The 11,991-nt window shown below is 42.3% G+C and overlaps 1 protein-coding gene across 6 annotated transcripts in view; it reads left to right on the forward strand.

Moving 5' to 3' along the window:
• FNDC3B (fibronectin type III domain containing 3B) overlaps positions 1-11,991 on the forward strand; it is a 392,297-nt gene that overhangs the window by 376,565 nt on the left and 3,741 nt on the right. The window lies entirely within an intron of this gene.

Below are 11,991 nucleotides of genomic sequence, written 5' to 3' on the forward strand. Positions count from 1 at the left end.
CTGGAGCAAGGATGACAATAAGGGTATGTCTACACTACAGCAAGAATTCGAACTAACTTAATTCGAATTTGTTAATTCGAACTAAGCTAATTTGAATTAGTGCATCTAGACCTAAAAAATAATTCGAATTAGCATGTCCACATTGAGTGGACCCTGAACCGAAGTTAAGGATGGCCGGAACCAGTGCCTGGCAGGGCATCAGGTGGAGCTGCTGCCTCAGGTTAGCCGAGGGCTGTGCTTAATGGTACCCGACCCCCACCCCGGAGAGACAGTTCTCAGGGTTCCCCACTTGCTTGTCTAAATCAATGAGGGACAGCAAAGCAGTCCTGTCTTGGAGTGTCCTGAGTGCCCACACTTGGCACATCACAGCACTCGGCCATCAGCCCAGCTGCACTTGCCACAGGCTGCCATCTGGAGGAGTCAGTCAGGGGGCTGTCAGGATCCAGGAGGCCCTGCAGGAGGGCTTCCACCCTGAGGAGCCCACAGAGCCACCCCAGTCCTCCCCATCGGGGGCTCATGCCCCATTCCTCCCTCACCTCCTTCCACTTACCCCTCCCTAGCCCCCCTTCCTGATGTAAAAAATAAAGGACATGTGTGTTCAAAAATAGAAACTCTCTTTATTTAACAAAATTGGGGGGGGGGGGGATTAACCTCTGGGGAGACTTGGAAAAGGGGGTGGAAGATGGGCGGGGGAAACCTTGGAGGAGGGAGCTGGAAGGGGAAACCAGGGGAAGAAGGAGGAGGGGAAGTATACAACTATGGTACGCCATATCTTCAGTACTGTGTACAGATGCGTTCTCCTCACCTCAAAAAAGATATTTTGACCTTGGAAAGGGTTCAGAAAAGGGCAACTAAAATGATTAGGGGTTTGGAACATATGAAGAGAGGCTAAAGAGACTGGGACTTTTCAGGTTAGAAAAGAGGAGATTGAGGGGGGATATGATAGAGGTATATAAAATCATGAGTGGTGTAGAGAGGGTGAATAAAGAAAAGTTCTTCATTAGTTCCCATCATAGAAGGACTAGAGGACACCAAATGAAATGAATGGCCGGCAGCAGGTTTAAAACTAATAAGTGAAAGTTCTTCTTACACAGCACATAGTCAGCCTGTGGAAGGAGGCTGTAAAGGCTAGAACTAGAACAGAGTTTAAAGAGAAGTTAAATAAATTCATGGAGGTTGGGTCCATGGAGTGGTATTAGCCAGGGGGTAGGAATGGTGTCCCTGGCCTCTGTTTGTGGAAGACTGGAGATGGATGGCACGAGACAAATCACTTGGTCATTGTCTTCAGTCCATCCCCTCCAGGGTATCTGGTGCTGGCCGCTGTCGGCAGACAGGCTAATGGGCTAGATGGACCTTTGATCTGACCCAGTACGGCCATTCTTATGTTCTTATGTTCTAAGCTCAGGGTCGGGGGTCTCACTGGACCAACTTGATTTTCATGCAAACCTGCTCCTGGGTTCGCATGTGGTCTTTGGTGGCCAGGCTGGCAGCTATCCTGCCCTAGATGGCCGCATTCCTGTGCCTAGTGTGGAGATCGTGGATGTTGGAGGATTCCCCCAAAACCTCGATCTCCGCACTAGACCAGGTGGGCACCCGACTCTTGCGGCCCCGTCAGGCTCCTGTGAGCCGCCAGCCTGGTCCTGGGAAGAGGCAGAGGGCTGGGTGGCAGCAGGTGGCTGGCTCATTCTGTGCCAGGTGCAGGGTCTGCTGGCTGAGTGCTGGCAGGCTTGCAACTGGCACAAACACTGTAGCCAGACCGTGCCCCTTTAAGGGCTCCAGGGCCGGGAGGAGGGCAGAAGAGTTTCCCTGGTTTGGCCCAGAGTGGCCACCAGGGCAACCTGGGAAGGGCTAGCCTCCACCTAGTTCAAATTAAGTGGCTACACAGCCCTTAATTCGAACTAGTTAATTCGAACTAGGCGTTACTTCTCGTAGAATGAGGTTTACCTAGTTCGAATTAAGCACTCCACTAGTTCGATTTAAATTCGAACTAGCGGTTTGTATGTGTAGTCCCTATTAAAGTTAATTTGAACTAACGGCTGTGAGTTCGAATTAACTTTGTAGTGTAGACATACCCTAAAACAGAATTGCGTACCAGAGGCAAAAAGAAAAAAAATTAGGGCAAAGCCGAGGAAGTAAGGAATATGCTGGAACTCAGCATGACTGAGGAATCCCCCAGCCAGTGGTCCAGACTTACTGTCATGGTCACCAAGACTGAGGGCATCCTGAGGTTTTGTAATGACTTCTAGAAGTAAAATGAGGCATCTCAATTCTATGCCTACCCAATATTATATATCAGTGAGCTGGTGGATGTGTTAGGCAAGGCCTAACTTGACCACCTTAAACTTGACAAAAAGTTATTGCAGATTCCCTTGGCTGAGGATGCCAAGTTAAAAATGGCATTCTCTACACTCAGCGGCCTTTTCCAGTATACCATCCTCCTTTTCGGGCTCCAACTCATTCCATCCTTTACTTTGCCACGAGGAAATACCTCTGTAGGATACGGTAAGAGCTCAGGGTCCAGAGATAGGTAAGTAAACTGAGGTGACAAAAAACTCACACAGACCTGAGGATGACCCTTAGCAGTCATCAGTTCTCATAGCCCCAGACTTCAAGAAGGAATTCATTCTACAAACAGGTGCCCCGGAGGTAGGACTTGGGGCTGTCATTTCACAGATGGTAGGGGAGGAAAAGCACCTGCTCCCTTATCTCTGGCCAGGGAGCAAGGGTATGCCATTGTAGAAAAGGAATGCCTAGTGGTTAAATGGGCCATAGAGATTCCACAGTACTACCTACTAGGGCGGTTCACTCTTGTGACTGACCATGCCCTACTCCAATGGATGCACACAAACAAGGAAAGGAATTCCCGAGTGACCTGATAGTTCCCATCTGTGCAGCCTTTCCACTTCTGGATACAGCACTGAGCTGGAAGCCAACATGGCAATGTGGACAGCTTGTCACTACAATGCCGTCTTTTGCTCCAAGTAGCACATCCCTGTGGTGTTGAGCAAGAGCAGAGGGAGGTAGCAGGGGGTATGTGATACAGCAGGGCCAGAGAGCAGTAAGAAAGTGGTAGAGGGGAGATATATAAGCCCTAGGCTAATTAAGATGTTGCTGTGAACTGAAAGACCAGAGGACTCAAGGAAGGGAGAACCTCCCCCAGCAGAGCAGGGAGACCCCCTGTCCCTGTGCCAAAGACCAAAGATCACCCTACCCCAGGGCAAACAGTGTAAGAAAGCCACAGGGGTGGAGTGGGGTTGGATTACAGACCCAGACATCTTCCCTGCTCCCCTCTTCTATCACTTTCTTGGGTTCCAAGCAAGGGACTCGGTGCCCCAATGCCAAGGCAAGGGATGGCATTGTAAACCCCCCATCAATCGTCATCAGCCATTTTGTCACCTATATAGGCAGATTACCTATATGTATATAAGTACACAGAGAATCTCATCAACATTGCAAAATCAAGCATTTAAATTTGGGAAATACCGGAATTAAAGATAATCATTTAACCTTAAATGGGCCCTCGTACATATGCATAATAAATGCCATTTTTTCCTACGTGACTTCTGCCTCATTTAGTGCACGATGGACAGTGCTCACTGAATAGACGAAGGCAATACAGTGGATTTGGAAGTTATCTAGAATATCTCTGAGCCCTGTGAGAAATGCTGATGTGAGATATCCGGGCAGTGCACAGGCAAATTAGAGAATGTTGAGTGGGTCTGGCATGCTGCCAAAAGCAAGTTGTGGTTTGTAAACTAGAAATGAAAATACATGTTTACAATTTGTTCAGATCTGAACAGATTTTCATTAGGTCACAAAATAGTACCTTGATCGAAGGGCAAGTTTCCTCCCCACTTTGCTAAATTTTCTTTATTTTTTAATAATGGAAACTGTAAATGCAACCTTAACATAGAGCGTTTGTTGGTACTCCCCCACAATTATGACAAGTATATTTAATGAGCAAAAAAAAAAAAACCCATGTGTGATAGTACTCAGAAGAGGAGAATCCAACTTAGAACCCTTATTTTAAAAACATTCTTGTTAGAAACATTTTATTTTTTTCTAAGAAGACTGAAATATTTCCCTTTAAGAAACTAGGTTTTGGATTATTCTTTTATTCAAACTCATAATCAGTTTAAGTGACTCCGCTGCAGAAATGGTCTTCACAGTCTCATGGACCTTGTCTCCTAATAAACCATTTCACAGATAACTGTGAATAATCAGGTGGCAAGTTGCACCATAAAAATGTCTAATAAAAATAAATTATTTTTCTGTCTCATTACACAAAGCCATGGGGAAGGAAGAAAACTGTCAGAGCGAGCTGAGCTGATGGTAGGACTCTAGTGAATATTGTGCAGCTACATTTTCTGTTAACATGCAAAGTAATCCAGGGTCAATTAAGTACATTGACTTGCTATTTGAAATGAAGAAAGAGCGAGGCATTTTTGTTTATTCAAATTTTATATAAATTAATTGTATCCTAAATGCAAATTAGATATTCATATTTTTCTAAATAAATAAACAATGTAGATATAACAACAGAAGTTAGAGATTGGTAAAATCAGTGGGGCTCTCTGAACCGTTCATCTACCAGTGCAGGACTGATGCATCCAATGTGTCTTTAATGCCGTTTCAAAAATTCAAAGTGATAGCACCACTTTTACTGCCTTTGAGAGATTATTACACAGTCTAATGGATCTGTGGCCATATATTTTCTTTCTCTCTCTCAATATATTGTAGGCAGGGCTGGCGAAAGGGGACGGTTGCCCTGAGGCCTGATGATTTAAGAGGGCCTGCGGCGTCAGGCCCTTTAAATCGCCGCTTAAGCTCTGCGTAGCACAATCTGGGCAGCACTGAGGGCTGGCTGCCCATACCTCTGCTCTTTCCACCCAAGGCTGAGCCACCACCCCGCCCCAACATTGTCCAGTGCCCGGCGAAGTTTGTCACCTGCCCTAATTGTAGAGTTACAAATAAGAATATTACAACAAAATATCATTATCCCCCCAATCTGAGAGGTCACATGTAGCCCACTTTGCTTTGGTAGCAAACAATTCAGGGATCATGAGGTTGCTTAGTATATTATTCCCAATTCTATAAACATGCACTACTATTTCCCAAGAGATAACATAGTAACATGGATAAGCTAGACCTAAAATCTTGTGATAAATCTCAGAAGGCAAGACATTAAGGCTACGTCTAGACTGGCATAATTTTCCGCAAATGCTTTTAACTGAAAAGTTTTTCAGTTGAAAGCATTTGCGGAAAAGAGCGTTTAGATTGGCATGGATGCTTTTCCGCAAAAGCACTTTTTGCGGAAAAACGTCTGTGCCAATCTAGACGCGGTTTTGTGCAAGAAAGCCCCGATCGCCATTTTTGCCATTGGGGCTTTTTTGCACAAAACAGTCCTGAGCTGTCTACACTGGCCCTCTTGCGCAAATACATTTGCGCAAGAGGGCTTTTTCCCGAACGGGAGCATCATAGTATTTGCGGAAGAACACTGACAATCTTACATCAGATCGTCAGTGCTTTTGCGCAAATTCAAGCGGCCAGTGTAGACAGCTGGCAAGTTTTTCCTATCCACGGGAGGATGGGGGGGACCTGAGCTCTCCACGGACAGAGGCTGCTCTGGCAAAGAACAGCCTCTGTCCGTGCTGGAGCAGCATCTGTCTGTGGGGAGCTTGGATCCCCTGTGGGCAGGGACTGCTTCCATGGATTAGCCTCTCTCTGTGGTAAATCCGGGCCTGCTTTGTGGCAGCCTTCCTTGCACCCCACGCTATTTCAGGAGTTATTATTTCAAAATAAGTTATTTCAAAATAATTTCCTAATATTAGAGAGAGGAATATTAACAAAAACATTTCTTAAATATATTTTAGTGTGCTTTTATTTTATTTTCTCTCACAGGCTCTAAGATGTTGAGTGCAATGCTGGTAAACTTGATCATTAGCATTTGCATGATACACTACAATATAATTGATGGTTCTGTTTTAAATTTTAACTGAACTTCTTTAACAAGTTATGTTCTTCTCATGTTCAAAGATCAAAGTTGCCACTTCCCCTGTTGTTGTCCTTTCTAGGCTGTATCCTCAGTAGGTGCCAATCATCGTAACTTCGCTGATCTCACTTACTGTTGAAATAATTAAAGTTTACCAATTTACATTCGGTGGGGACTGGCCTGCTTTCTCTAAAGAGAGACAGTTGTAGCTGTTTGTCTTCGTCGGCAGTGAGTTTCAAACTGTTTTTAGTCCTTTTTAAAAAATCACTCTACTCACTTTTAAATCTCTGGTCTGATTCTAAAAAGTATCATAGTTTATTCAGTTCAGTTGAACTTTCTTGGTCATCTATATTTATTAGCTTTTAATGAAGATCTAAATCTTTTTCTCTCTGTGATTTAACCATATTTAGCCTCTAGTTACCTTAGGATGCAGCATTTTTTCCAGGAAAAAAAATAAACATTAATTTACTCAACTCATTTTTTGAAAAATATGAAGATTGTTTGTAGATAGCCCAGAACTAATTTAATTTACATGTAAGCTTCCTATTCTATTTAGATTTCCTTATTGGGGTATTTTAGGTTTTCATTTTGTTTTAGGAGTAGTAGTTGTGACAGGAAGAAAATTAATTTATGGCAAGGGCAGCTTGAGACATGGGTGAGGCATTATTTGTTTGTTAAAATTGAAATAGATAAAACAGCAATCCTGATGACATATGTTATTCAAAGAAGGTTGGTAAGTATCAGAGTATTAGAGATTGTTAGGTGCTCAGAGTCCACAGTAGGGGGACAAGGGATGTAAGTATCTAAGGCCAGGTTTATACTAGAATCAGAAAGTCTACTTAAGGTACACAATTCCATCTCTGTAAATAATGTAGTTGGTGTTAACATATCTTCCCATTAGTTTCCCTTACGCCTCGTGACCGCAAGGAGTACCAGTACCAACCAGGGGTGCCCTCAGAATTCGATTTAGTGGGTCTTTACTAGACCTACTAAATGGAATGCCAGACAATTGATCTACAACAGAAAAGTATAGACATGGCCTAAGATAAATGGATAGATACATTCTAAGGGTGACATTTCCTAAGCAATTTAACATCCTTCATTTAAGTTATGCTTGCTCTTTAGATTTCTATTTCTTTTCTTAGTTTGACAGTATGTATGTAGGTTGAAGCACTAGCTATTGAAATCAGATGGCATAGAGAGAGTAAGCAGGTAGTTACTTTTGTCCACCTGCCCTTAGGAATAGGATTATTGTATTACTATATGGTAGCAATGACTAGCTGATATAAAAAGAGAAACACCTGAAAAAAAATGACATGCACTAGTGTTCCCACTAAGCTAGCTGACTGGGCGGGGCTGATTAATCACCTTTGAAACTGTGCCACCATGCATCTTAGAGGGAACACTGACAAGCACTGTCATATAGGAATTTCAAACATCAGGTTATTTGCACATGTTGGTACTTTTTGTTGCATAGCAGATTGACCCTAGCGGCTAAGGGATTTTTTTTCACCAGTAAGACAAGAGAAGGTAGATGTGGTGAATCATGGAGATTTATAGTATGAAAATATGTTGTATACATCTAGAATTTAAGACAGTTTTCCTTGTGTTAGAGATTATGTCTGCCTATTGCTTTGATGCCAAACTCTTCATGAATGTTGAACACATGAACAAGGGGTACAATATAAGTCTCAGTTTATATGTTTTATTTTTTACTTAACTTTTGGAGCCAAGTAGTATTGCACTCTAAAATGAATCTCAACAATTGTGTATATGGAGCCGATTGTACCCTGGCTTAGAGACATAAAAAATCCATAGCCCATGTTGATTCACACCTTCCCGAGTAATAAAATACTGATTTCCAGGATGAGGCATAAAGTTGTACTTGATTGTTCAATTATAGGGATGTGAACGGTTAACCGGTTAACTGCAAAGCATCACCCTTAATGGGTGATGCTTATCAGTTCTGATTAACCATTAACCGGTGGGGACTGGAACAGCTCCCCACCTTCCATGAGCAGGGGGCTTCTCCAGCCCCTTGGGGGGCCCACTGCAGACAGGGCCTGCTCTGACATCTGGAGCCCAGGCACCCTGCAGGCAGGGGCTGCTCAGGCTAAGATGGACAGCCCTGTCTGCAGCAGGGGGTAGGGGAGAGAGAGAATGCTCCTGCCCAGTCTCAGCAGGAGGGGAGCGCCTCACATACACACACCCATGCCTCCATAATCGGTTAACTGTTTAAACATAATGTTTAACCGGCTAACCAAACAGGATTTCACAAGCCTTGTCCATTTCTCAGGTCTTGAATGTCTATTTCAATTTGCGCTTTATAAAGGCACCAAATTTAACAGGAAAGAATGCACAGAGCTATTTCTAAGTTCAATTGCTATTTATTTTAGCTATTCCACTTATTTCGATGTGTGATACTGTATTTCATTTTCTAGCTCTGCAAATAAGAAGTTTTTGGTCAGCTCAGTTTTTATTTCTCTTTTATTTCCTGTTTATAAACTAGAACTCTTTCATTCAAGTGAATGGACCCTCTCTTCAGTCTTCCATTCTGGTAGAGGGAAAATTAAAAACTGATTAAACAGCAAAATTCAAGAGAAAAACACTGAAAAGATGGAATCAGTCTAATTTTTGCACAGGCACGCAACACTTTGTTTCATTGTTCAATACAATCCCAGACTTAACAATTATTTGCGACATAAGTTATGTCGAAACACAATTATTATGTGTTTGCAGGATTCACATTAACGCTATTTCACTTTTTCCACATAAATCTCAACATTCACTCCCAGTTATTTATGCATATTCATGTTTTCTCCCACTTACTCTGATTCATACTCACTGAGGCATAAATTCTCTAATTGTTATTACCATTAATAGGTTTAAGTTTTGGATACATTTAAAAAGTGGTTAAAATGCATCCACGAGAAACTTTACATAAGAGTGGCCATGTTGTCTAAGACCATAGTCCATCTAGTCCAGAATCTGTCTTTCTGCAGTGGCCAATGACAGAGGCTTTAGAACAGAGGTAGACAAAATGGCCTCCAGGGGCCAGATCTGACCCGCCAAGCGGGTTGATCCAGCCCATGGAGGTCCTGCCGCTCCCCCGCCTCCTCACAAATCAGGGCCTAGGGACTCTAGTCAACTGGTAGTTGACTCTAAGCCCCATGCACCCGAGAACAGGGAGTGAGAGACTTTGTGATTCCCCCCTCCCCGGGCCAATCAGGGCTTGGGTGAGGGAAGGGAGTGCATGAAGACTTGTCCCGCCCTGAAAGGGGCATGGTGCTTCTAAGCGCCGCGAGCTCTTTGCAGGATAAGGGCAGGGAAGGAGGAGACTGTGTGTGCGCTCTCCCACTTTCAAGCCCTGATTGGTCTGGGGTAGAGGGGAGTGTGCAAAGTCTCCTCCCACGGTCAGGGGCACGTGTACCTAGAGGGAACTGTCAGCTTTTCAGAACAACTGGTGGTTCTCTCAGGGATGGGCCAACAGGGGCAAAGACTTCACATGCTCACCCACCCCCAGACCAATCAGGGTTTGTGGGATAGGAAGCAGGAAGTGTCCTGGCCCCACCCCTCTTGCCTAAAGTGGTCAGAAATTATTGTCCACCACAGCTTTAGAAGGAATGAACAAAACAGAGCAGTTTTGAGTGAGCTATCCCATTTTATCCAGTCCTAGCTTCAGTCAGTAGGAGATTTAGGGACACCTGGAGCATGCATGTTTCCCTGGACATCTTGGCTAATAGCCACCGATGGGCCTGTCCTCGGTGAATGTATCTAATATTTTTTTAATCTAGCTGTACTTTTGGTACTTACAACATCTCTTGGCAGTGAGTTCTATAGTTTGATTGTGTTGTGTGAAGAAATACTTCCTTGAGTTTGTTTAAAACCTGCTATTTATTAATTTCATTTGATGACCCCTATTTTTTGTATTATGTGGAAGGCTAAATAACACTTTTTCTTCACACCATTAATTATTACATAGTCCTCTATCATATCCCCCTGATATTTTCTGTCTTATCTACCCCTTTCCTAACATTCTGTTAGTATTTTTACTGCCACTGCCCATTGAGCAGATGGTTTCAGAAAATTATACACGATGACTCCAACAACTCTTTTTTGAGTGGTAACACCACCTAATTTAGACTCCTTCACTTTGTTTGAATACTTGGGATTATGTTTTCCAGTGTGCATTACTTTGCATTTGTCAACATTGAATTTCATCCCCCATTATGTTGCCCAGTCACCCAATTTTGAGAGATCCCTTTGAAACTGTTCTCAGTCTTCTTGGGACTTCACTATCTTGAATAGGTTTATATAATCTGCAAATGTTGCCACCTCATTGTTCATCCTTTTCTCAGATCATTTATGAATATGTCGAACAGTCCAGGCCTGATACATATTCCTCAGTGGACCCTGCTAGTAACCTCTTTCTCTTGCAAAAACTGACCATTTATTCTTATACTTTATTGTATTTTAACCAGAACCTTCCCTCTTATTCCCTGACTGCTACTTACCTCTGATGTGGCATCTTTCTGAACACCCAAGTACCATGTATTACCTGGCTCACTCTGGTCCACACACTTTGTATACCTTGTTTCCCCACTCTCAGGATGGCACATATTTAAAGCAACAATTTATCTCTAGCCCTTTGCTTCTCTTTTGAAGATCATCAAATTTTATTTCTAATTATGACTAAGACTATTGGTAATCCTGGAAAAGTGATTTCACCTATCATCCATAAAATGTAATGCACTGCTACATGGTATATAGTAAGGCTTATTCAGATTCTACTACTTCCATCTTGCATTCTTCCCATTGTTTTGCATTAATAAAATAATATATTTCATTGACATAGCTAGTGTTTGGTGGCTATCATTAAAAAGGGAATTACTCACTCAGCTGAAAAGTAACTGTTAGCTTTGAACAGTCCATAAACTCCCAACACTTTGTGTCTTCTCATAAACATCTTGTCAGTTTTTAATATATATATAAAATGTTAGGGCCATTTATGCTGCTCCTGTAAAATTATAAATTATATCAAATAATAAAAATATGGAGAAAGCAATTGAAAAATAAGTTCCATTAAAACAAGACTTGTAACTAATTTAGGATTGTTCTAAAATTGCTTTCCAATAATATAATTTTGCAAGTTTTTTCCATTAGTTGGCCAAGTGTTGTCCTCATAACTATGAGCTGAATGCATCATATGGAAGAATTTGATCCCAGATCTGTATTTATATTGTTGCTAAAGCATAACTTTAATGTTGTTTATATTATTTACTGAACCACCAATTTCAGAAAGCTTTACCTCCTGAGATGGACTAATTGCTTGAAATCTTAACTTTTTTTTTTTTAAGTCTTTCTCTGTGTACTCACTTATGGGTATGTCTAGACTATAAAGTTTTGTCGGAAAAACAGACGTTTTTCCAACAAAACTTGAGTTACATCCACACTGCAATTGCATTCTTTCGCAAGTAAATCAAAAGAACAGAGGGCTTTTTCCTCAATTGGTAATCCTCATTCAAAGAGAAAGAATGCCTTTTTGCGAAAGAGCTCGTTCGCAAAAAGGTGTGTGGGGACAGGGAAGCGGATTTTTTTTTCAGAAGAAGGAGGAAGAGGAAAAAGCACAGGTGCCCTGGTCGCCATTCTGTCCATAGCAATCACTGCTTACATGCGAGAGAGCATCCAGGCAGTCTGGACACTATCTTTCAAAAAAGCAGATTGCTTTTTCGATGCGCTTTGGTAGTGTGGACGCTTGCTTTTGCAAGAAGTTTTTTCAGAAGATTCTTGTGCAAAAAACCTATAGTCTAGACGTAGCCTATATGTTCACGAGTACTTAGTACGAAGAATATTCATATTTGACTGACTTATACAATCCGCTCTTCTTTTGCGTTGTGGCTTTTATGGCTGTTTGTGACATAGTGAGATCGTTTCCTGGAATCAGTTTGGATGCATCCAGAAAGGACTGTGGTTTAATGGTTTGCTTTCAAGGTCTGATG

Source organism: Pelodiscus sinensis, chromosome 10, assembly GCF_049634645.1.
Source record: "Pelodiscus sinensis isolate JC-2024 chromosome 10, ASM4963464v1, whole genome shotgun sequence".
Lineage (NCBI taxonomy): Eukaryota > Metazoa > Chordata > Testudines > Trionychidae > Pelodiscus > Pelodiscus sinensis.